At 42.2% G+C, this 23,597-nt stretch overlaps 1 pseudogene; it reads right to left on the bottom strand.

Moving 5' to 3' along the window:
* Window positions 1-1,179: 1,179 nt before the first annotated feature.
* LOC128636657 (gastrula zinc finger protein XlCGF26.1-like) lies at window positions 1,180-18,834 on the bottom strand (annotated as a pseudogene).
* Between the last annotated feature and the right edge of the window lie 4,763 nt (window positions 18,835-23,597).

The following is a 23,597-nucleotide window of genomic DNA, read 5'->3' as shown; positions in this document are numbered from 1 at the left end:
TGTAGACAGCTCCCATAGAAATCAATGGGATGTCTGGTAGCAGCGAACTTGTACTTTCGCTATGGTCAGACTCCCATTGATTCCTATGGGATCCGCCGCCTCCTGTGCGGCGGTTTGAAAACCAGGTACGCTGGGCCGGAAAAGTGCCGAGCGTACTTGCTAGTTTTTTGATAACTAGCAAAAGTAGTCAGATTGTGCCGCACTTGTGTGCGGAACATCTGGAGTGACGTAAGAATCGATCTGTGTCGGACTGAGTCCGGCAGATTGAAGCTTACGTCACAAAATTCTACTTTTGCCGGTATCTAGAGCTTGATAACCAAGGCGAATCAGCCTCGCCACAAATACGCTGCGGAATTCCAGTGTATTTGAGGTTGACGGCTTGATAACTAGGCCCCATAATATCAAGATACAGAACATGACACACATATTACATACACAGTATACATGTAGGTTATAGTAGCCATTTAAATTAAACTGATTATGATCACGTATGTACCGGTTACTGATCTTGTGTCTCCTTAAATAAAATCAGTTTCCCCTCAGTAATTCCTCTGGTATATAACATGTACAATGCTAAGCATCTATTGTTATAAGAAAAGGTTTATCCACATGATGTGCACATTAAATATTTCTCCCAAATGTCAATCATTTGAGACTGATGTTCTTGTTTATATAATTCTCTAACACTCTATTCATATAAAGAGTCCTTTATTCTGTAAATGTAATTATTTCCTCCCCTATGTAAATCAAACGTACAACTCCTAACACTGGCATATTAATAAACAACACTAGGGGTGCTTTGGTGGTGAATGGTTGTGTAAACTGGTCAGTATGATGACAGATTTGTATATTCCTGTGGTGTGTTTGGATTCTATCACATTTATATGAGAGAAACTGAGGTGCACATATATAGAGGAACAAAGGACAGCAGGAGAGTACTTACAATCTGGGGCTTTTATAGCTGGGATTTAGAAAGTATTATTTACAATAGGATCCTTTTTGATGCTTCTATTTAGAGAGTTTGTCCTCTTTAGGATAATTGTAAAAAGGTTTGTACACTGTGTATATAAAGTTTATTTGTGTGTAAATATTTGGAGTTTTGCGATACCTGATTTTAATAAAAAAACTTTTTTCCAATTTCTAAACATGTGAAAGGTTTCTTCCCTTGTGAATCCTTTCATGAGTTTCCAGATGATCCATTTGTGTAAAACATTTCCCACACTCTGTATATGTGAACGGCTTTTCTCCTGTGTGACTCCTTTCATGAGTTTTCAGATCACTCTTTTGTGTAAAACATTTTCCATACTCTGTACATGTGAATGGCTTTTCTCCTGTGTGAATCCTTTCATGCTTTTTCAGATTACTCTGTACATGTGAAAGGCTTTTCTCCTGTGTGAATCCTTTCATGAGTTTTTAGATTACTCTGTACTGTAAAACATTTTCCACACTCTGTACACGTGAACGGCTTTTCTCCTGTGTGAATCCTTTTATGCTTTTTCAGATGACTATTTTCTGTAAAACATTTCCCACACTCTGTACATGTGAAGGGCTTTTCTCCTGTGTGAATCCTTTCATGAGTTTCCAGTTCAATCTTTTGTGTAAAACTTTTTCCACACTCTGTACATGTGAAAGGCTTTTCTCCTTTGTGAATCCTTTCATGCTTTTTCAGATCACTCTTTTGTGCAAAGCTTTTTCCATACTCTGTACATGTGAAAGGCTTTTCTCCTGTGTGAATCCTTTCATGAGTTTTCAGATCACTCTTTTGTGTAAAACATTTTCCACACTCTGTACATGTGAATGGCTTTTCTCCTGTGTGAATCCATTCATGTTTTTTCAGATGAACCATTTGTGTAAAACATTTTCCACACTCTGTACATGTGAAAGACTTTTCTCCTGTGTGAATCCTTTCATGAGTTTTCAGATTACTCTGTACTGTAAAACATTTTCCACACTCTGTACATGTGAACGGCTTTTCTCCTGTGTGAATCCTTTCATGCTTTTTCATATCACTCTTGTGTAAAACTTTTTCCACACTCTGTACATGTGAATGGCTTTTCCCGTGTGAATCCTTTCATGCTTTTTCAGATTATTTATTTGTGTAAAACATTTTCCACACTCTGCACATGTGAATGGCTTTTCTCCTGTGTGAATCCATTCATGCTTTTTCAGATGAACCAATTGTGTAAAACATTTCCCACACTCTGTACATGTGAAAGGCTTTTCTCCTGTGTGAATCCTTTCATGAGTTTTCAGATCACTCTTTTGTGTAAAACATTTTCCACACTCTGTACATGTGAACGGCTTTTCTCCTGTGTAAATCTTTTTATGAGTTTTCAGATTATCCATTTGTATAAAACATTTGCTGCACTCAGTACATGTGAGTGGTTTCTCACCTGTTTATTTTGTGGTGTTCTAGTAGATGAAACTTCCATCTAAAGCTTTTCTCACATTCTGTAGATTTGAAAGGTTGCTCCTTTGTATGAATCCTTTGGTTAGACTGTAGACTTTTCCCTTCTTTAATATGTTTTGAAAACTCAGTAAATGTTTGTCGTTTATCCTCTGGGATAATCATTTCACTAGATAAGGCATAAATGTTGTCCACTTGTTTGATGACTAAATTACTCTCTGTACATAATGATTGCTTCCCAGTTCCTGCCAATTCACCATCGTCTGTTAATATCTGCGTTGATATCCCCAATGTTTGTGAATAGTCATTGGTGTCTAAGATTTTTGGAGTTTGCGGTATCATTCTGATGCTTCCTGTAGTGAAGGATGGATATGAACTATTCACGTGTTTGTCTACATAAAATGAAATGGAATAAAGAAAAATAAGACTGTTTATTCATCCTATAATATAAAAGGCCAAGTGTGTTTGTCCGAAAAGGTCATGCAAAGTAGACACAGCACGAGGACAAACACACCTGTCCTTTGAGTCCCTAGCTGATCTGCGGCAGAAGTGGGCGTAGTTGACGTGAAGGGCATGGCCGGGCGTGAATGGTCATGAAGGGGGCGTAGCCGGGCACGGTCGCACGATATAGAGAGGGGGGAGAGAGGGGGGAGAGAGGGAGAGAGAGAGGAGGGAAGAGAGAGGAGGGGAGGGAGGAAGAGAGAGAGAGGGGGAAGAGAGAGAGGGGGGAGAGAGAGAGCAAAAGAGAGGGGGGAGAGAGAGCGCAAAAGAGAGAGGGTAGAGAGAGAGAGAGAAAGAGAGGGGGGGGGAGAGAGAGCAAAAGAGAGGGGGGGAGAGAGCGCAAAAGAGAGGGGGGGAGAGAGAGGGGGGTGAGAGACAGAGGGGGAGAGAAAGGGGAGAGAGAGCAAAAGAGAGGGGGGAGAGAGCACAAAAGAGAAGGGGGGAGAGAGCGCAAAACAGAGGGGGAGAGAGAGCGCAAAAGAGAGGGGGGGAGAGAGCGCAAAAGAGAGGGGGGGAGAGAGCGCAAAAGAGAGGGGGAGAGAGAGCACAAAAGAGAGGGGGGAGAAAGAGAGAGAGCAAAAAAGGGGGGAAAGATAGAGCGCAAAAGAGGGGGAGAGAGAGAGTGCAACAGAGAGGGGGGAGAGAGAGCGCAAAAAGAGAGGGGGGAGAGAGAGCGCAAAAGAGAGAGGGGAGAGAGAGCGCAAAAAGAGAGGGGGGAGAGAGGGGGGAGAGAGAGCACAAAAGAGAGGGGGGGGAAGAGAGAGAGCAAAAGAAAGAGGGGGAGAGAGCGCAAAAGAGGGGGGAGAGAGAGCGCAAAAGAGGGGGGGAGAGAGGGAGAGAGAGAGAGCAAAAGAGAGGGGGGAGAGAGAGCAAAAGAGAGGGGGGGAGAGAGAGCACAAAAGAGAGGGGGAGAGAGAGAAAGAGAGGGGGGAGAGAGAGAGCAAAAGAGAGGGGGGAGAGAGAGTGCAAAAGAGAGGGGGGAGAGAGAGGGGGGAGAGAAAGGGGAGAGAGAGAGCAAAAGAGAGGGGGGGAGAGAGAGCGCAAAAGAGAGGGGGGAGAGAGCGCAAAAGAGAGGGGGGAGAGAGCGCAAAAGAGAGGGGGGAGAGAGAGCACAAAAGAGAGGGGGAGAGAGAGAGCAAAAAAGGGGGGAAATAAAGAGCGCAAAAGAGGGGGAGAGAGAGAGTGCAAAAGAGAGGGGGGGAGAGAGCGCAAAAAGAGAGGGGGGAGAGAGAGCGCAAAAGAGAGGTGGGAGAGAGCGCAAAAGAGAGGGGGGAAGAGAGAGCGCAAAAGAGAGGGGGGAGAGAGCGCAAAAGAGGGGGGAGAGAGCACAAAAGAGGGGGGAGAGAGAACGCAAAAGAGAGGGGGAGAGAGAGCGCGCAAAAGAGGGGGGAGAGATCGCAAAAGAGAGGGGGGAGAGAGAGAGCGCAAAAGAGAGGGGGGAGAGAGAGCACAAAAGAGAGGGGGAGAGAGCGCAAAAGAGAGGGGGAGAGAGCACAAAAGAGAGGGGGGAGAGTGCAAAACAGAGGGGGGAGAGAGAGGGGGTGGAGAGAGCGCAAAAGAGATGGGGGAGAGAGAGAGCGCAAAAGAGAGGGGGGAGAGAGAGAGCGCAAAAGAGAGGGGGGAGAGAGTGCGCAAAACAGAGGGGAGAGAGAGCGCAAAAGAGAGGGGGAGAGAGAAAGCGCAAAAGAGAGGGGGAGAGAGAGCACAAAAGAAAGGGGGAGAGAGAGAGCGTAAAAGAGAGGGAAGAGAGAGAGAGCACAAAAGAGAGGGGGAGAGAGAGAGCTCAAAAGAGAGGGGGAGAGAGAGAGCTCAAAAGAGAGGGGGAGAGAGCACAAAAGAGAGGGGGAGAGAGAGAGCTCAACAGACAGGGGAAGAGAGAGAGCAAAAGAGAGGGGGAGAGAGAGAAAGCAAAAGAGAGGGGGGAGAGAGCGCAAGGGGTGGGACCGTTGTACTGCAAAAAATGGCCCGTGTGAACGGACTTTAGGACTAGTTATTATATAATCCATCTCAATAAAAAAAAACATTTTTTATACTCAAAAATGCCAACCATTTTGTATTATTAAATGTATTTACCTGTAAATCACAAATTAAAAAGGATGACATAGAATGTAAACATTACTACATCATAGTAGCCTAAATGACTGAGTTGTGGGTGTTACACACATGGGAACAAGGTAGGCATAAGTACAGTTATGGATGTTCCATGAGCGAGGTCAGCTCAGGGGAAGGTGGAGTTGCAGGTGTTCTGAGTAATGAACCAGGTCAGGGGGTGAGGTTAGGCAGTTGTTGGACATGGTCTGTCTAAAAGGACAGAGGGGGAGTAGTATTTTTTACCCTCCTCCTCAGCCCAATGGAGTTTGCTCCATCTTTATAACGTCACTGTTACGGTACCAACAAGATACCAAGGGTTAATACCAGGTGAACGATGTCCTGAATATGGGATCAGCAACTCAAAACCCAGCCAGTTCCCCCCTCAAACATGAGACCAGGCTCCACATTGAAGGTAAAAACAGAATGTGCTTTATTGAAGGCTATATGCCCAGTATTTATGCAGGTCTGACTCTAGATGGGGGGTTGAAAGAATATTGTACATTAGATAGAGGGAAAACGCCCTTTGACATGCCACAATAGAATTACATTACTTAAGCAGATAAATAAGTTAAACACAAGACACACTTGAGCCTTTCTTATCACTTGGGCGTCTGCTCTCTGGATGTGATTAAACAATGTGAATGTTTATCACTAAACTTAATTACAGTACACAATAGCTGGGGCTAGCAACCTTGTCTTTAGAAAATAGCTTCTTAAAGCTGAACAAAGTTAACTCTTTCAGTACTGACAGAAGGGTCTGTCACATAGCCCCCCCCTAGTGGAACACTCCGGCAGACCTGGCTTGACCCTTTGGCGGGTCAACCTGGGGAAGACCGGACTAGGAGGTGGTAGGCATGTCAGTTTGCCGGGACAATCCATCTGTATTCCCGTTATGAGAGAGAATCCCTGTCCGTATGAATAAGGGTTCAACCTCTTCAGTGCCCCGACTAGGGCTAAACAGTCCTTCAAAATATCATCGGCTTCTTTACGTGGTTTTTGTACCTGCTCTTTATAGGTATCCACAATCCCTTCATACTGACATAGGGTGCCCTTGAGTTGCTGCACCTCACTATGAGCCAGCGTCAGCTTCTCCTCCAGTGTCACTAAGTTTGTCTTTAATGTTTCATGTTCCACTCTCAAGCTGGTGTTTTCTGCAGTCTGTCGGTGTAGCTTGTCTAGCAGAGATTCCCGTTCTAAACGTGCTTTTTCTTCTGCGCTCCTCTTCTCCTTCATCAGCGCCTTGTAATGGGACTTCCACGTATCAATAGCGGATAGAGATTTACTGAGCTCAGCGTCCCGGGGCTCAGCAGCAGGTGGGTCAGTCTCTGCGGCACGGATCTGGGCACGGGTAGGCACAGGGTTAACATCAGTGGGACCCATGGGAGCATAGGCAGAAACAAGGGGGGCCAAGTTATTTCCAAGGAGAACATCAGCAGGTAAGTCCTTCTTGACCCCCACATTCACAGGTCTAGCGCCCCCTCCCCAATCCAAATGTACCTGGGCAACAGGTAGGCGGAACACAGCGCCCCCTGCTACCCTCACAGCTACAGTGTCTCCAGTGTGCTGTTTCTCAGACACCAAGTTCTTTTGAAGCAAGGTCATGGTAGCACCAGTATCCCATAGACCACTGACCTCCTTCCCATTCACTTTAACCAGTTGCCGGTTATTCCGGTGGGCAGCTTGCACAGGGTCTGCTTCATGTAGGATGCCCCAGCATTCTTGCTCCTCTACGTAGTGGGCCGCAGGCTGAGGGTTATGTGGGATTCCGCCGGCGGGTCTTCTCCAGGACTGTGCTTGGTTCGCTGCGTTTAGGGGACACTCTGATCTTTTGTGCCCTAGTTGCTTACATCCAAAGCACCAAATAGGTTGTGAGTAGCCCCGCAAATTGAACCGGGCTCTCTGAGGGTAGTTCGTGGCCGGAGGCCATGTGGCATAGCGGTGCGCCGGGGGTTGGTAACTGGCAGCTGCTGGGGTGACTGGGGGTCTGTACCCCACTCTAGCAGGGGGCTTAGTGGTAGCAGTGTCCAGTTTGCGGGCATCCGTATACTCATCTGCCAGGCGAGCAGCTTCATGCAGGGTGGAGGGTTTACGGTCCTGAACCCACTCTCTAACTCCTGCTGATAACTTGTCAAAGCAATGTTCCAACAGGAATAGCTGCTGCACCTCTTCCCCAGATACGGCTTGGCACCCCGCCATCCAGTAAGATGCTGTGCGGTGCACCTTACATGCCCACTCAACGTAGGAATCACCAGCCAATTTAACAGTGTCTCTGAACCGCCTCCGGTGTAACCGCATACCTGGAGAGCAGAGCCTCTTTTACAGTATTATAATCCCCGACTTCCTCATCTGGAATGGCCCGAAAAGCCTCACTGGCCCGGCCGGATAATTTTCCGGATAATATCGTGACCCAGTCCTCTGCGGGTACCTTGTGTAGTGCACATTGCCTCTCAAAATCCGCAAGGTACCCATCAATCTCTCCTTCTATTTCCAGGAAGTTTTTAAAAGCTGCAAAATGTACTTTTCCCTTTTCCACTGGAGTTGCTGTGACTTGGGCTGCTGCAGCGCCGCTTTGGCGAAGTAGGTTGGCCTCCACAGCTGCTATGACCCGGTCGATAATTTCCGCAGATGGGTTGGGGCCATAATGTGCCACTCTTATTTTAACCGCCCGATCAAAACTTGCTTCTTCGGGGTTCTGTCTGATATGCTGGGCCCATTGGTTCCTTCGGTCCCTGGTACTCCTTCCATCTTAGTCAGTATTGTAATAATCCCCCTCTTCCTGAGGTTACTGGCTTGTGTAGTTGCTCTTCTGGGCGATAAGGATCATCCCGTCGCTTGCCACCAATTGTTACGGTACCAACAGATATCAAGGGTTAATACCAGATGAACAATGTCCTGAATATGGGATCAGCAACTCAAAACCCAGCCAGTTCCCCCCTCAAACATGAGACCAGGCTCCACATTGAAGGTAAAAACAGAATGTGCTTTATTGAAGGCTATATGCCCAGTATTTATGCAGGTTTGACCCTAGATGGGGGGTTGAAAGAATATTGTACATTATATAGAGGGAAAACACCCTTTGACATGCCACAATAGAATTACATTACTTAAGCAGATAAACAAGTTAAACACAAGACACACTTGAGCCTTTCTTATCACTTGGGCGTCTGCTCTCTGGATGTGATTAAACAATGTGAATGTTTATCACTAAACTTAATTACAGTACACAATAGCTGGGGCTAGCAACCTTGTCTTTAGAAAATAGCTTCTTAATTCTGAACAAAGTTAACTCTTTCAGTACTGACAGAAGGGTCTGTCACAGTCACTGACACAAATGTTCTTAAAGATGCAGATATAAATATAATAGTTTATATTTGTTTAATGCATGATCTATTTTCCCAGTATTTAAAGTCAGCATAATATCTATTTTACTCACCTAACACATGCTGATAACAGGCTCCAATGTCTGTGCTCAGGAAGAAGGTTCCCTTATTCACTCCAGTTACAGCAATACCTGATATCTCTCAGTGCTCTGGCCGTGCCTGTAAAAATTATATTAAATGGTTTAGACAGGTAATAATAAATAATTGTTCTGACTAACTGTACGTATGGTATAATTAAAGGCACATATAGCAATTCATGTGATACAGATCAGCTGATTAGTGTATAACATATGTGCTATTGATTCAGCACAAGCATTTAGTACAGTTAACTATGTGGGTGTTATAATTGCCCCTTAAATATGAATCTCCCCAGATCTATACAACATAATGGTAGAAAATAAATTTAAGTGGGACCATATCACAACTTTATAACTATATTATAATCTTTGTTTTCTATCATTTATATGAAACAATATTTTCTCCTGAAAGAAATGTTTAAAATCAGTTGTTTAAATATAAGTTAAATTGGATACTGCAGTATTGGTAATGTACTTCCTACTAATTCATACTGTTTTGTAATGTGCTCCACCCCCAGTCCTTTAACTTCTCATGGTCAATACTGAGATGTCTTAAATCACACTGTAAGATAGGCACTAAAATGTTCATTTCAATTGTTATCTTGGATAGAGTTAAGAAAAGAAAGATGTTTTGTTTACAAAGAGTGATAATATAATGAGATGTTCTTTTGGCAAATTCAGTCCATTTAAAAGGACCATAACATATAGAATTACAAAATCAACAGATGCATAATAAAACTACAAAGCAATAAAACCTATTTCTATTTTAAAGTCATAGTAAATTGTTTTCTGATAAATGTAGTTCTGCACCTGTACCATGTGACAGCTATCAGCCAATAACAGACACATATTTTTATATAATGTGAACTCCTGCATATGCTAAGTAGGAGCCGGAGCCTCAGGTAATTTAAAAGGCTGTGTACAATTTGATAATGGAAATAAATTACAAACAGCAAACAGTTATTTTATTAATTAAATTCGCCTAGATTTAGAGTTTTGTGGCCGAAGGGGTGCGTCAGCTACGCGTCTTTTTTTTCTAGCGCTGCTTCTAAACAACGCTGGTATTGAGAGTTCTCTGAAGAGCTGCGTTAGGCTCCAAAAAGGGAGCGTAAAGGCATATTTACCGCAACTTCAACTCTCAATACCAGCGTTGCTTACGGTAGCGGCTAGCTGGAAAAACGTGCTCGTGCACGATATCCCCATAGGAAACAATGGGGCAGTTTGGGCAGAAAAAAAACCTAACACCTGCAAAAAAGCAGCGTTAAGCTCCCAACGCAGCCCCATTGTTTGCTATTGGGAAACAGTTTCTAAGTCTGCACCTAACACCCTAACATGAACCCCGAGTCTAAACACCCCTAGCCTTACACTTATTAACCCCTAATCTGCCACCCCCGCTATCGCTGACACCTGCATTACACAATTAACCCCTAATCTGCCGCTCCGGACACTGCCGCAACCTACATTATCCCTATGTACCCCTAATCTGCTGCCCCTAACACCGCCGACCCCTATATTATATTTATTAACCCCTAATCTGCCCCCCCCCAACATCGCCACTACCTTACCTACACTTATTAACCCCTAATCAGCCGACCGGACCTCGCCGCTACTATAATAAAGTTATTAACCCCTAAACCGCCTCACTCCCGCCTCGCAAACCCTATAATAAATAGTATTAACCCCTAATCTGCCCTCCCTAACATCGCCGCCACCTAACTTCAAGTATTAACCCCTAATCTGCCGACCGGACCTCGCCGCTACTCTAATAAATGTATTAACCCCTAAAGCTAAGTCTAAACCTAACCCTAACACCCCCTTAAGTTAAATATAATTTTAATCTAACAAAATAAATTAAATCTTATTAACTAAAGTATTCCTATTTAAAACTAAATACTTACCTGTAAAATAAACCCTAATATAGCTACAATATAACTAATAATTATATTGTAGCTATTTTAGGATTTATATTTATTTTACAGGCAGCTTTGTATTTATTTTAACTAGGTACAATAGCTATTAAATAGTTAATAACTATTTAATAGCTACCTAGCTAAAATAATTACAAAATTACCTGTAAAATAAATCCTAACCTAAGTTACAATTAAACCTAACACTACACTATCAATAAATTAATTAAATAAATTAACTACAATTACATACAATTAAATAAACTAAATTACAAAAAAAACCCACTAAATTACAAAAAATAAAAAAAGATTACAAGAATTTTAAGCTAATTACACCTACCCCTAATAAAATAACAAAGCCCCCCAAAATAAAAAAAACTTCCCTACCCTAAAATAAATTACAAAAGTTAACAGCTCCATTACCAGCCCTTAAAAGGGCCTTTTGCGGGGCATGCCCCAAAGTAATCAGCTCTTTTGCCTGTAAAAAAAACACAATACCACTCCCCAACATTACAACCCACCACCCACATACCCCTACTCTAACCTAAACCCCCCTTAAATAAACCTAACACTACCCCCCTGAAGATCTCCCTACCTTGAGCCGTGTTGACCCAGCCGGGCACCGATGGACCAAAAGAGGACATCCGGAGCGGCAGAAGTCTTCATCCTATCCGGGCAGAAGAGGACATCCGGACCGGCAGACATCTTCATCCAAGCGGCATCTTCTATCTTCATCCATCCGACAAGGAGTGGCTCCATCTTCAAGACCTCCGGCGCGGAACATCCTCCTTCTCCGATGACTACCCGACGAATGAAGGTTCCTTTAAGTGACGTCATCCAAGATGGCGTCCCTCGAATTTCGATTGGCTGATAGTATTCTATCAGCCAATCGGAATTAAAGTAGGAAAAATCTGATTGGCTGATTGAATCAGCCAATCAGATTCAAGTTCAAACCGATTGGCTGATCCAATCAGCCAATCAGATTGAGCTCGCATTCTATTGGCTGTTCCGATCAGCCAATCGGCAGCCAATCGGAATTCGAGGGACGCTATCTTGGATGTTCCGCGCCGGAGGTCTTGAAGATGGAGCCGCTCCTTGTCGGATGGATGAAGATAGAAGATGCAGCTTGGATGAAGATGTCTGCTGGCCCGGATGTCCTCTTCTACCCGGATAGGATGAAGACTTCTGCCGCTCCGGATGTCCTCTTTTGGTCCATCGGTGCCCGGCTGGGTGAACACGGCTCAAGGTAGGGAGATCTTCAGGGGGGTAGTGTTAGGTTTATTTAAGGGGGGTTTAGGTTAGAGTAGGGGTATGTGGGTGGTGGGTTGTAATGTTGGGGGGTGGTATTGTGTTTTTTTTACAGGCAAAAGAGCTGATTACTTTGGGGCATGCCCCGCAAAAAGCCCTTTTTTATTTTTTGTTATATATTATATATATATTATTATATTTGTTATTTGTTAGTTATATTGTAGCTACATTAGGGTTTATTTTACAGGTAAGTATTTAGTTTTAAATAGGAATACTTTAATTAATAAGATTTAATTTATTTTGTTAGATTAATATTATATTTAATTTAGGGGGGTGCTAGAGTTAGGGTTAGACTTAGCTTTAGGGGTTAATACATTTATTAGAGTAGCGGCGAGGTCCGGTCGGCAGATTAGGGGTTAATACTTGAAGTTAGGTGGCGACGATGTTAGGGAGGGCAGATTAGGGGTTAATACTATTTATTATAGGGTTTGCGAGGCGGGAGTGCGGCGGTTTAGGGGTTAATAACTTTATTAGAGTAGTGGCGAGGTCCGGTCGGCAGATTAGGGGTTAATAAGTGTAGGTAAGGTAGCGGCGACGTTGGGGGGGGGGCAGATTAGGGGTTAATAAATATAATATATTTAGATTAAAATTATATTTAATTTAGGGGGGTGCTAGAGTTAGGGTTAGACTTAGCTTTAGGGGTTAATACATTTATTAGAGTAGCAGCGAGGTCCGGTCGGCAGATTAGGGGTTAATACTTGAAGTTAGGTGGCGGCGATGTTAGGGAGTGCAGATTAGGGGTTAATACTATTTATTATAGGGTTTGCGAGGCGGGAGTGCGGCGGTTTAGGGGTTAATAACTTTATTAGAGTAGCAGCGAGGTCCGGTCGGCAGATTAGGGGTTAATAAGTGTAGGTAAGGTAGCGGCGACGTTGGGGGGGGCAGATTAGGGGTTAATAAATATAATAAAGAGGTCGGCGATGTATGGGCAGCAGATTAGGGGTTCATAGGGATAATGTAGGTGGCGGCGGTGTGCAGTCGGCAGATTAGGGGTTAAAAATATTTATTATAGTGGTGGTGATGTGGGGGGACCTCGGTTTAGGGGTACATAGGTAGTTTATGGGTGTTAGTGTACTTTAGAGCACTGTAGTTAAGAGCTTTATAAACCGGCGTTAGCCCATAAAGTTCTTAACTACAGCCTTTCCATGGGCGGTAGGAGTCTTGTCGGTAGAGGCTCTACAGCTCACTTCAGCCAAGACTCTAAATACCAGCGTTAAGAAGATACCATTGAAAAGATAGGATACGCAATTGGCGTAAGGGGATCTGCGGTATGGAAAAGTTGCGGCTTGAAAGTGAGCGGTACACCTTTACCTACCTAACTCTAAATACCTGCGGGCGGCCAAAAGCAGCGTTAGGACCCCTTAACGCTGCTTTTTACGGCTACCGCAGAACTCTAAATCTAGGCGATTGTTTTTTATTTAATTTTTCAAAAATGAACACAACATGAATAACATTAGCACATAACATTTGTGGAATAAAGTAAACTATAAATACAAATTACAGTCACTGTTGATAACATAAATTAGAGGCACTATAATCAGCGTAGCCGCGTGACCCTAAAGAAATGAAAGATATTTCTAAAGAGGGTGAAAAGTAGGAGAGGAAATAAGTTAAAGAAGGGGAGGAGGGGGGAGGTGGGGGAGATGAGAAGGTTTTGTGTCAAAGGTACTTTTTAGGTTATATTGTTGTTTTCTGGTCCCATATAAATATGATGTCGAAGATAAAATCAACTTTACCTTGAAAGCAGTAGTGGAGTTTTTCTAAAGAGAGAACATGATCACTTCCTTTAGCCACATTTGTAAGGATTTTCCAAAATCTAGGTGTCACGAATATCTCAAGATTTAGATGCTAAGGGGTTAATTCTGTTTAGTTTGTGAACTAAAAACAGTTATTTGTTTTTCAAGAAGAGTTTGTGTTTTCTTTGATGTGCCAGAACCCCTCATAAATAGTTTCTAATGATATTGTGTTCTCTAAAGTCAGCCAAAGGTACCTAAAGTTTATTGACTGTTGTAAATATAAGGGGTTTCCCTTGCCAGCCCATGCTGAGTGAGTGATGTCATGCAACCTGATCTATGGAAAGAAGGTATAAGGGTCTTGTGTTTTAACACTGAAATTGTCATTCTTACAAGGGGAGCTGTTCTACAGAGTAAGGACCCATCGCTTTCTGCCATCTCCCTGGTGCAGATCTTGAGACTAGTAAAGTATTCAAACTGTTTTTCTCTTTTTTTATTTTAACCTGTTTGCTGTGTGTGATTTTATTTGTAACAACGTTTTATTTTTTTATTTTTTTATTTATTTATTTTTTTTATTTTATTTTTTAACAGTCACACTTTTTATTGCTTTATATTTAAAAAGAGTCACAAATTCTATAGACACTTGAATATATACTGTGGTAATGCCCCTGCAAATCATTTAAAGGGAAATTAAACCAACATTTTTTTTCTTTCATGATTCAGATAGAGCATACAATTTCCAAGTCTCTTCTATATTTACTTAATTCTTTTAGTATCCTTTGCTGAAGAAACAGCATGCCCCTACTGAGAGCTAGCTGGACATATTGGGTAAGCCAATGATAAGAGGCATACACATGCAGCCACCAAGCAGCAGCTAGATAGAGCAGGCCATTTTAAACAATGTTCCAGTTCACTTCTATTATATAATTTGCTCCATTCTTTAAGGTATCCTTTGTGAAGAAATAGCGGCGCACATGGGTAAGCCAAGAACACAATCTATGTGCAGCCACCAATCCGCAGCACCTGAGGCTATTTAGATATGCAAATTGGATAATAGAAGCAAACTGGAAACTTGTTTAAAATTGTATTCTCTATCTGAATCATGAAAGAAAATTGGGCTTCATGTCTCTTTAAACAACTTTCTAATTTACTTCTAGTATCACATTTTCTTTGTTCTCATGGTATTTTGTTGAAAAGCAGAGACATAATCTCTGGAGCCGGCCCATGTCTGGAGCACTATATGGCAGCAGTTTTGCAAGAATGTTATCCATTTGCAAGAGCACTAGATGGCAGCACTATTTCCTGTCATGTAGTTCAACAAAGAATAATATAGGAGCGAGGCATATTTGAAAACAGAAGTAAATTGGAAACATGCACACCTTTTACAAAAATCTGAAATATTTTCAAACCAGCTTATGAAGTTGGGACACATTATCTATATATATTGACAAGCTTTTTCCAAGCAACTCTAAATGAATAGGACAGGGACAGGTCTGGCTTGACCTATTAAAATGATTATTAGTTGTTGGCCTTAATCCTCCTAAACTCCAGTCCTACTATCTGCTCTTAGGTTGTGATTTTGAGCCATAACAACATTCCCATATGAAATAAGCGGAAGTCAAGAAGCAGCGGTCTTAAGACCGCTGCTCCTTAACTCGTCCGCCACCTCTGAGGTGGCGGACAGCAATCAGTCTAATTGAATACGATTGGATTGATTGACACCCCCTGCTAGCGGCCGATTTGCCGCAAATCTGCAGGGGGCGGTATTGCACCAGCAGATCACAAGAACTGCTGGTGCAATGATTAATGCTGACAGCGTATGCTGTCGGCATTTATCAATGTGCGGCGGACATGATTCGCTACAGCGGATCATGTCTGTCCGCACCATGATAAATTTACCCCTAAGCCTTTCATGTACTTAAAGAGAAATACTTTGAGATAGTATTATAAAATGATAAACTGCATATATATATATATAAAAAAAGACTCTGCTTGATAACGCATACCCAAGATCCCCAGAACGAAAAACATACAAAGAAAATATAATGCATCCAATTACAAGCGGTCGCTAACATTTTCGACCGAACTAGCATATGTATCAACCATTACCCTAGTTATCTTCATTAAAAAGTTGAAACAGACAGGACCCCACCTCGGAAAAAAAAAAAAAAATAGTGGGCTCCAGCACGCCTATCCCAATACGCCTGAACCCCTCTCTTCCCCTCCCTTCCCCCCTCTCCTCTTGATCAATCAAGCGTTAAGATTCTCTGCTCTGAACTATCCCTATCTTGGAGTCTATCCCAAAGATACTCTGCCTATATATTTGCAGCTTACAGATCAGTGCAGGAGAAATGGCCAAAAATAGTACACATTCATCAGTCAACCAAAATAACCACACATTGCGTAACAAACCAACGACAAAAAAAAAAAAAACCACAAAACCACATCCCCACCCCTCCCTAAACCCTCACTCCGCGTCACCTGCCCAATCCCCAGGAAAGTGGCCTGTTAATATATTTGTCAAAACGAAACCGGATTCTCTGAATGGTTTAATCATTTTTTTCTGGTATGCTGGAGGCAAGGATCTTATAAATTTCTCCCATTTTCTGAAGAACGCGGGCAAGTATTGTTCATGCGGGAAGGGCATGTTGTATTGCTCTGTTGTATATTGACTAACTACGGCCGCTTTAAGTTGGACCAGTGTGGGTGCCGAACTTGATTTCCATAGTTTAAGGATGAGATTACGCCCCGTTAGTATTATTGTATTTATAAGAAGATAATTTTTTTTTAAGCCTTGATATCTCACCAGAAAGAAAATCTCGATGGGGGATAACTCATGCTCCAATTTTAGAACAGAGCTCATCCAATATGCAATCTTATTCCAAAATTGTCGAGTTTTTGGGCAGCTCCATAAACAATGGAATAGGTCTGCATCCGTCTTCGAGCATCTGGAGCATAAAACCCTTGCGTTATACCATTTAGAGAGCATACCTGGGGTAAAGTACCTCTTGAGCCCGATTTTTATCTGAGATTCTCTCCAAGTGGTAGGGACCCAATTCTGTTGAATAATTTTGAAGCTTCCTACAATAGTTTGCTCATCTATATCAGGGAATTGGATAGACCATTTAGAAATCATCTCGCCTACCTGTAAATCCGAAGCTTTCTGAGTTACCAGTTGGTATAATGGGGAAATCCCAAATTTCCCGGCTGCATACAGGGAAATCCTGGCCTGTAATTCACCCAAAGCCCAATTATTCCCGAAGTTATTATGCAACTCCTGTAAGTAATGCCTGACTTGAAGGTAGGCGTAAAATTCTCGCGCCCCTAGACTAAATTTATTTGCAATTTCAGTATAGGTTAATATAACTCCGTCTGGTCCCAGAAATCGGCTCATGGCATTTAAGCCTTTCAAATCCCAGTCTTTAAATATCTGACTTGAGAGTCCGGGGCAAAAATTGGGATTACCACATATGGGTAGATATTGTGAGAGATACAGGGAGTAATCTAATTCCGTACACAGCCTCTGCCATGCTATAATTATATTCCTAAAAGTGGAGAGGCTAAATATATTCGAAGGGAGAGAGGTCAACGGGCAATGTAGTAAAGCCTTCAAATTAAATGGAGCCACTACCCGCGACTCCCAGACGGCCGCCGTGATCAAATCCTTACCCGTTATCCAGTCTAGTGCAAATCTAGCAATGATCACTAGATTATACATCTGAATATTAGGAAGTGCGAGGCCAGCTGCCAACTTAGAATTCATGAGGCGATGGACGGCAATCCGTGGTTTACTACCTTTCCATAGAAATCTGGAACACGCACTATTATATGTAACAATGTCTTTGTGATGAATAAATAAAGGAATATTTTGAAATATATACATAAGTTTAGGAAAAATAATTGATTTGATCATTGTTACCCGCGCAGATAACGAAATAGGCAGCAAAGTCCATTCATCCAATTTTTTTTTACAGCCACTAACCCCATAGGCGTAATTCAACTTATACCAGTCCTCTGGATTTCTGGAAATATAGAGCCCTAAATAGTTAATCTGGGAGACTTCCACAAAAGGATGTTTTACGTCACTTACAGGATTTCTATAGAGCCACATTAATTCTGATTTCAATGTATTAACCCGGAATCCAGAGATCTCTCCAAACTCATGGATAATATCCTGAAGAGTTGGCAGCGAAACCGAAAGATTAGATAGACATATCAACAAATCGTCCGCATATGATAGCAGAACCAGTTTCTCACCGGCAAACGAAATACCTTCAAGTTCTTGACGTAATCGTATGGCCAGCGGTTCCAAACTGATATTAAATAATAGGGGGGATAGTGGACACCCCTGTCTGGTCCCTCTGTGCATAACGAATCGTTGGGAGGTCACATTATTGATAATTACCGAAGAAGTGGGAGCACTATAGATTAACCTAATATAATTGTGAAAAAACCCGGAGAAACCAAATTTCTCTAGGGTGATGAAAAGATGGTCCCAACTGACCCGATCGAAGGCCTTCTCAGCGTCAACTGTAAGAATGGCCTTGTCAGAAGTATCGTGGCTATAAGAGGCCTTATATTTATTCCAATAAGACTCAATGAGAACTAATAATTTCCTGGTGTTTCTCACAGGGTTCCGGCCGGGCATAAATCCGGATTGGTTCTCGTGTATTAGGTCCCCAATATAAGGTTTTAATCTAGAAGCTATGATAGATGCTAATAATTTATAGTCGGTGTTAAGGACAGAAATAGGTCTAAATGAGCTAGGAAGCTCCGGGTCCTTGCCCTTTTTTAAAATTAGCGTTATGTTTGCCGCGGCGAAAGAAGGCGAACAATTAATATTATCTGAGAAGTAGAAATTGAATAGCCTAGACAGAATAGGGGTTATCTGAGATTGTAACATTCGATAAAATTCAATAGGAAATGAATCGGGCCCGGCCGCTTTATTTGGTTTGGCATTTTTAATTGCAGAAATAATCTCCTCCTCAGAGATGGGGGCGTTAATAACTTCCAGGGCTTCCGGCGCTAGTCTCGGAATCTTGATCTTCGACCAGAATTTTAATTGCTGTCCTACATTAGACGGTTCTGATTTGTACAAGTCTTGGAAAAAGTCAAAGAACACTCGTTCAATGTCTGGATGACTCGTGAACCTCTTTGTACCTTGTTTAATGGCAGAAATTGCCTGCCTAGGGGAGGATTTAGCTATTCTAGCTAGAAACTTAGCGGATCTACCTGCGTACCCGCTGTATCGCGCTTTAGTTTTTCTTGTAAGCTATTCTGCTTAATTTGCATGTCACGAAATGCCTTGGCCCTTACATAAGCATCCCATTGTCCTCTACTAGGGTTGTTTAAGTACGCTCTAAAAGAGTTTTTTACTTGATTTGCACACTGTCTAGCCGCCAGACTACTCTTCTTCTTCCAGTATACCATATAAGATTTGATTTCGCCGCGTAAGACGGCCTTGGAGGCCTCCCAGAACACTTCCACTTTATTCAGGTAGTTACCATTGATCTTAAGATAATCTGCCCACTTAATTTGTAGCCAGTTTTGAAAACTGGCATTGTTGCTTAAGAATCTAGGAAAATATATATGCTTATTCCCTAAATTTGAACTATAGGGTTTACAGTACAGCAAGATGGCCGCATGATCAGATATAACTATATCTTTTTTTAATAATGCATTGTGCATAATATTTTTGGCATAATAAATAATTCCTTTATTAAGTTTGGCCTTTGTCTAATAATTGAACCACGTTACTGAAAGAGACTGCAATATTAGAACTGTATAATTTAGGTTATTTTCTGCTAAATTGTATTCCGAGAGTGTATGTGTAAGTCTGGGTTTTTCCTTAGGATTTTCCCTTTAATACATTTTAAGTGGTGGCAGTTTTTGAGCTATATGGTTGTTAGTTTAGTGTGGGTGGCATTAAAGGGGAGTTTTGGGCATTTATTTTTTTACGTCTAGTACAGACTAGGGAGTGTTGTTAACCCTTGCACCCACTGAACTAAATCACAAGCTGGCCTGGTGTGGCTAGATTGTGACCTATTGGTGACAGTAGAAGGGGTCTGATAACCCATTTTGTGCCAAATAAGTGACTGGCACAGGGTTGGATAACCCTGGTCATCACACTAGGTATTAAATCTCTTGGCGCAATTTATCATACATTGTAACAATTTGCTATGATACAGACAAGGGATTTGCAGGAGGTCATTGAGGAGTATTATGGAAGGGGGAAGTTCGAGTGGTGTGCCTAATATTGAGTTAATGTGTAAGGTGATGTTTTCCCAAAATGTTTTTATCTGAGGGCAATGCCAGCAGATATGGGAGAGTGCCTATTTCACTGCAATGTCGCCAACACAGTGAGGAGGCACCAGTGAAGATACTGTGGAGTCGGTGGGGTGTGAGGTACCATCTTGATAGGATTTTGTAGTTAAGTTCTACAATGATTGGGGAGATGGATGCTTTCTTAGTCAATTTAAAGAATTTGCTTCATTTTTCTTCCATAAATGTTTCTTGCAGTTCATTTTCCCACTTAGTTATGTATAGGGGTTTATGTGTTGGGAAGCAGCCTCTAAGCATACTATAAATTAATACATAAGGATTCAAATGGTGTGTTAGGTCTAACGAAATTTAGCTTATGTGGATTTATTTGGATTGCGTGACGAATTTGAAGATATACAAACCATTTGTGAAAAGGTGTTCCTATATGTTGTAAGTCATTTTGCGTTCTGAAATGTCCGTCTTTGAACAGTGAAGATATTGGTAGTTGTTGTAATTAATCGGTTATAGAGATTATTTGTGTCAATTCAAGCTGGAGGAGCAATAGGTATCCCTAGAGTGGGGTGAGAGGGGATATTTGGCTTGAGATCGTCTGATGTAATTGGATGGTTTTGTCCCATGTTTTGAGTGTGCTTGCTACATAGTATTCGGTGGTGCATGTTGTTGGTCTGTATCTTTTAGGGATCCAACACATCTCGCCCAAAGAAGGAACATTGCAGAGCACTGCTTCTAGTTGGACCCATGACTTAAAAGGGTTGTTATGATTCTATGCAGCAATACGTGCTAGATGGGTAGCCCTACAGTAGTAAGGTTGGGAATTCCTAGGCTGCCATCTTCCCCGTTTAGGTATAAGATATGTTCTGCTACTCTTGGTCAGTGGTATAACCATATAAATGTTTCTATTTTTTTCTGTTGTGTTGTCAAATAGTGAGAGTGTAGATCAAGTGGGAGTACTTGAAATAGATAAAGTTATTTTGGGAGGATTGTCCTTTTTACAGCATTTACACGACTTCTGGGTATCAGTTTGTAATGGAAGATAATTTAAATTGAATAGCTCTTATGTCTGGTGTAATATTGATGCCTAGATAGCGTATAGGAGTTGAGATTGAGAATAGGGTGTTTGAAGTTATATATGTGGTTTTGTCTGTCGTCAGGTTAATGGGTAGGAGGGATGATTTGTCCATGTTGATGGAAAAGTTAGAGATCACTTTATATGTATCAAGTTCTTTTAGGAGAGTGGGGATGGATGTGCTTGGGGAGCCTATGGTGAAGATGCCATCTGCATACAGTAGGCATTTTTGTTCTATGGGGCCAAATTTCAGTCCTTTGATGTTTTGATTACATCGGATATGTGTAGCAAAAGTCTCAACCGTAAGGGCAAATAGGAGAGGTGATAGGGGGCAACGCTGTCGGGCACCGTTTTTAATGGAAAATTCGTCCGAAGTTTAGTCATTAGAGCGGATTACAGCAGTAGGGTTAGTGTATAGGGCCTTTATTCTTGTAATTAATTTGGTAGAGAACCCGAATTTTGACAAGATGGACCACATGAACTCCTAGTCCACCCTGTCAAACGCCTTCTCAGCATCCGTAGAGAGCAAAATAATTGAGGTTTTCCTATTATTGGAGTAATGTAGAGTTTGAAGTACACAAATGGAATTGTCTTTGGCTTCTCTGCTAGGGATAAAGCCCACCTGGTCAGTATGGATCAGGTATGGGAGGACTTTATTTATACGAGTAGCTAGAATCTTAGCAAATAGTTTTACATCTATGTTCAATAGGGATATTGGCCTATAGTTACCTACTTGATCGGGGCATTTGCCTGGTTTTGGGATCACTGATATGGTGGCCTCCAAGAGGTGTTGGGAAAGAATACCAGTCTGGTCTATCAATTGGAATAGAGTAAAGCGTTGTGGGCTTAATTCTGTTTTAAGTAGATGGTAGCATTTGGGGGTGAAGCCATCTGGACCTGGGGCTTTCCCGGGTGGGAGGGATTTTATAGCCGTTAGAATTTCTTGTATATGGAATGGTTGGTCGAAGGTGGAGAAGTCTTCTGTAAGGGATGGGAGGTTAATATGGGCTAGATAATCTGTAAAGAAAAAACAGAGTATGGTAAACCCCTACATACAAAGCATAGTAATGGCCGTCTCCGGTAATCGGGACTTTGTAGCAGACACACTCACCCCCTCCAGAAGAGTCAAATACCTTGCAGCCGTCAGAGGTGTACTCGAATGCACAGAAGGTTGGAGATGCTCATTTGAGCAAACCGGAACAACATCCGACAGCAGTGTTCCCTGCTAGTCTCCTTCCCTTCCGCCTCTATCCGCGGTTCCCGGCCAGCGCCTGTGTGAATGAAAGGACGATACGTCAGACGTAGTGTGTAGGGGGTGTGTCTCTCAGGATAATCTTCACCCGGTACTTGCAGTTGGTGAGGAAAAATAAAGTATGGGATACATAGACTGGATACAAATTGAGTGAAAGAGTATGTATGTAATCCCAAAAGCACTCCAAGTCGATGGAAGTTAAAACTAAATATTTATTGATAAAGTCCAAATAAAAGAGCGTAAAAGCCCAGGGCAAACAGTGCAAAATAGAAGTGAAACGAAGTGTGCGTGACACCAACGGCTTACATGTTTCAGCTGAGAGCCGTAATCATAGCCTAAGGTGCTATACAGAAGTGTGCCATTTAAAAAGGGTAACAACAATTCTAATAGACTGTACTACCTAATAAAACACACGCCTACTTCGACTATCTACTATGTATAAAATTTAACCCTATGTCTGCCTGCTAGTTTGAAGAGTGCAAACACAAAGATACATAGGTAAATGAATAGATATGCAGTCACAAATATAAACACAGATAAACAATAGTGTATCAGATCTTACGGTGTGAAAACCCTAAGGAGCTTGTCCAGGCAAGATATATGCAGTTATCACATTGGATGAAAAGGATATATATATATATATATATATATATATATATATATATATATATATATATATATATATACAGGGAGTGCAGCATTATTAGGCAAATGAGTATTTTGACCACATCATCCTCTTTATGCATGTTGTCTTACTCCAAGCTGTATAGGCTCGAAAGCCTACTACCAATTAAGCATATTAGGTGATGTGCATCTCTGTAATGAGAAGGGGTGTGGTCTAATGACATCAACACCCTATATCAGGTGTGCATAATTATTAGGCAACTTCCTTTCCTTTGGCAAAATGGGTCAAAAGAAGGACTTGACAGGCTCAGAAAAGTCAAAAATAGTGAGATATCTTGCAGAGGGATGCAGCACTCTTAAAATTGCAAAGCTTCTGAAGCGTGATCATCGAACAATCAAGCGTTTCATTCAAAATAGTCAACAGGGTCGCAAGAAGCGTGTGGAAAAACCAAGGCGCAAAATAACTGCCCATGAACTGAGAAAAGTCAAGCGTGCAGCTGCCAAGATGCCACTTGCCACCAGTTTGGCCATATTTCAGAGCTGCAACATCACTGGAGTGCCCAAAAGCACAAGGTGTGCAATACTCAGAGACATGGCCAAGGTAAGAAAGGCTGAAAGACAACCGCCACTGAACAAGACACACAAGCTGAAACGTCAAGACTGGGCCAAGAAATATCTCAACTGATTTTTCTAAGGTTTTATGGACTGATGAAATGAGAGTGAGTCTTGATGGGCCAGATGGATGGGCCCGTGGCTGGATTGGTAAAGGGCAGAGAGCTCCAGTCCGACTCAGACGCCAGCAAGGTGGAGGTGGAGTACTGGTTTGGGCTGGTATCATCAAAGATGAGCTTGTGGGGCCTTTTCGGGTTGAGGATGGAGTCAAGCTCAACTCCCAGTCCTACTGCCAGTTTCTGGAAGACACCTTCTTCAAGCAGTGGTACAGGAAGAAGTCTGCATCCTTCAAGAAAA

Source organism: Bombina bombina, chromosome 7, assembly GCF_027579735.1.
Source record: "Bombina bombina isolate aBomBom1 chromosome 7, aBomBom1.pri, whole genome shotgun sequence".
NCBI classification, from domain to species: domain Eukaryota; kingdom Metazoa; phylum Chordata; class Amphibia; order Anura; family Bombinatoridae; genus Bombina; species Bombina bombina.
This window is presented reverse-complemented; position numbering and strand designations above follow the sequence as displayed.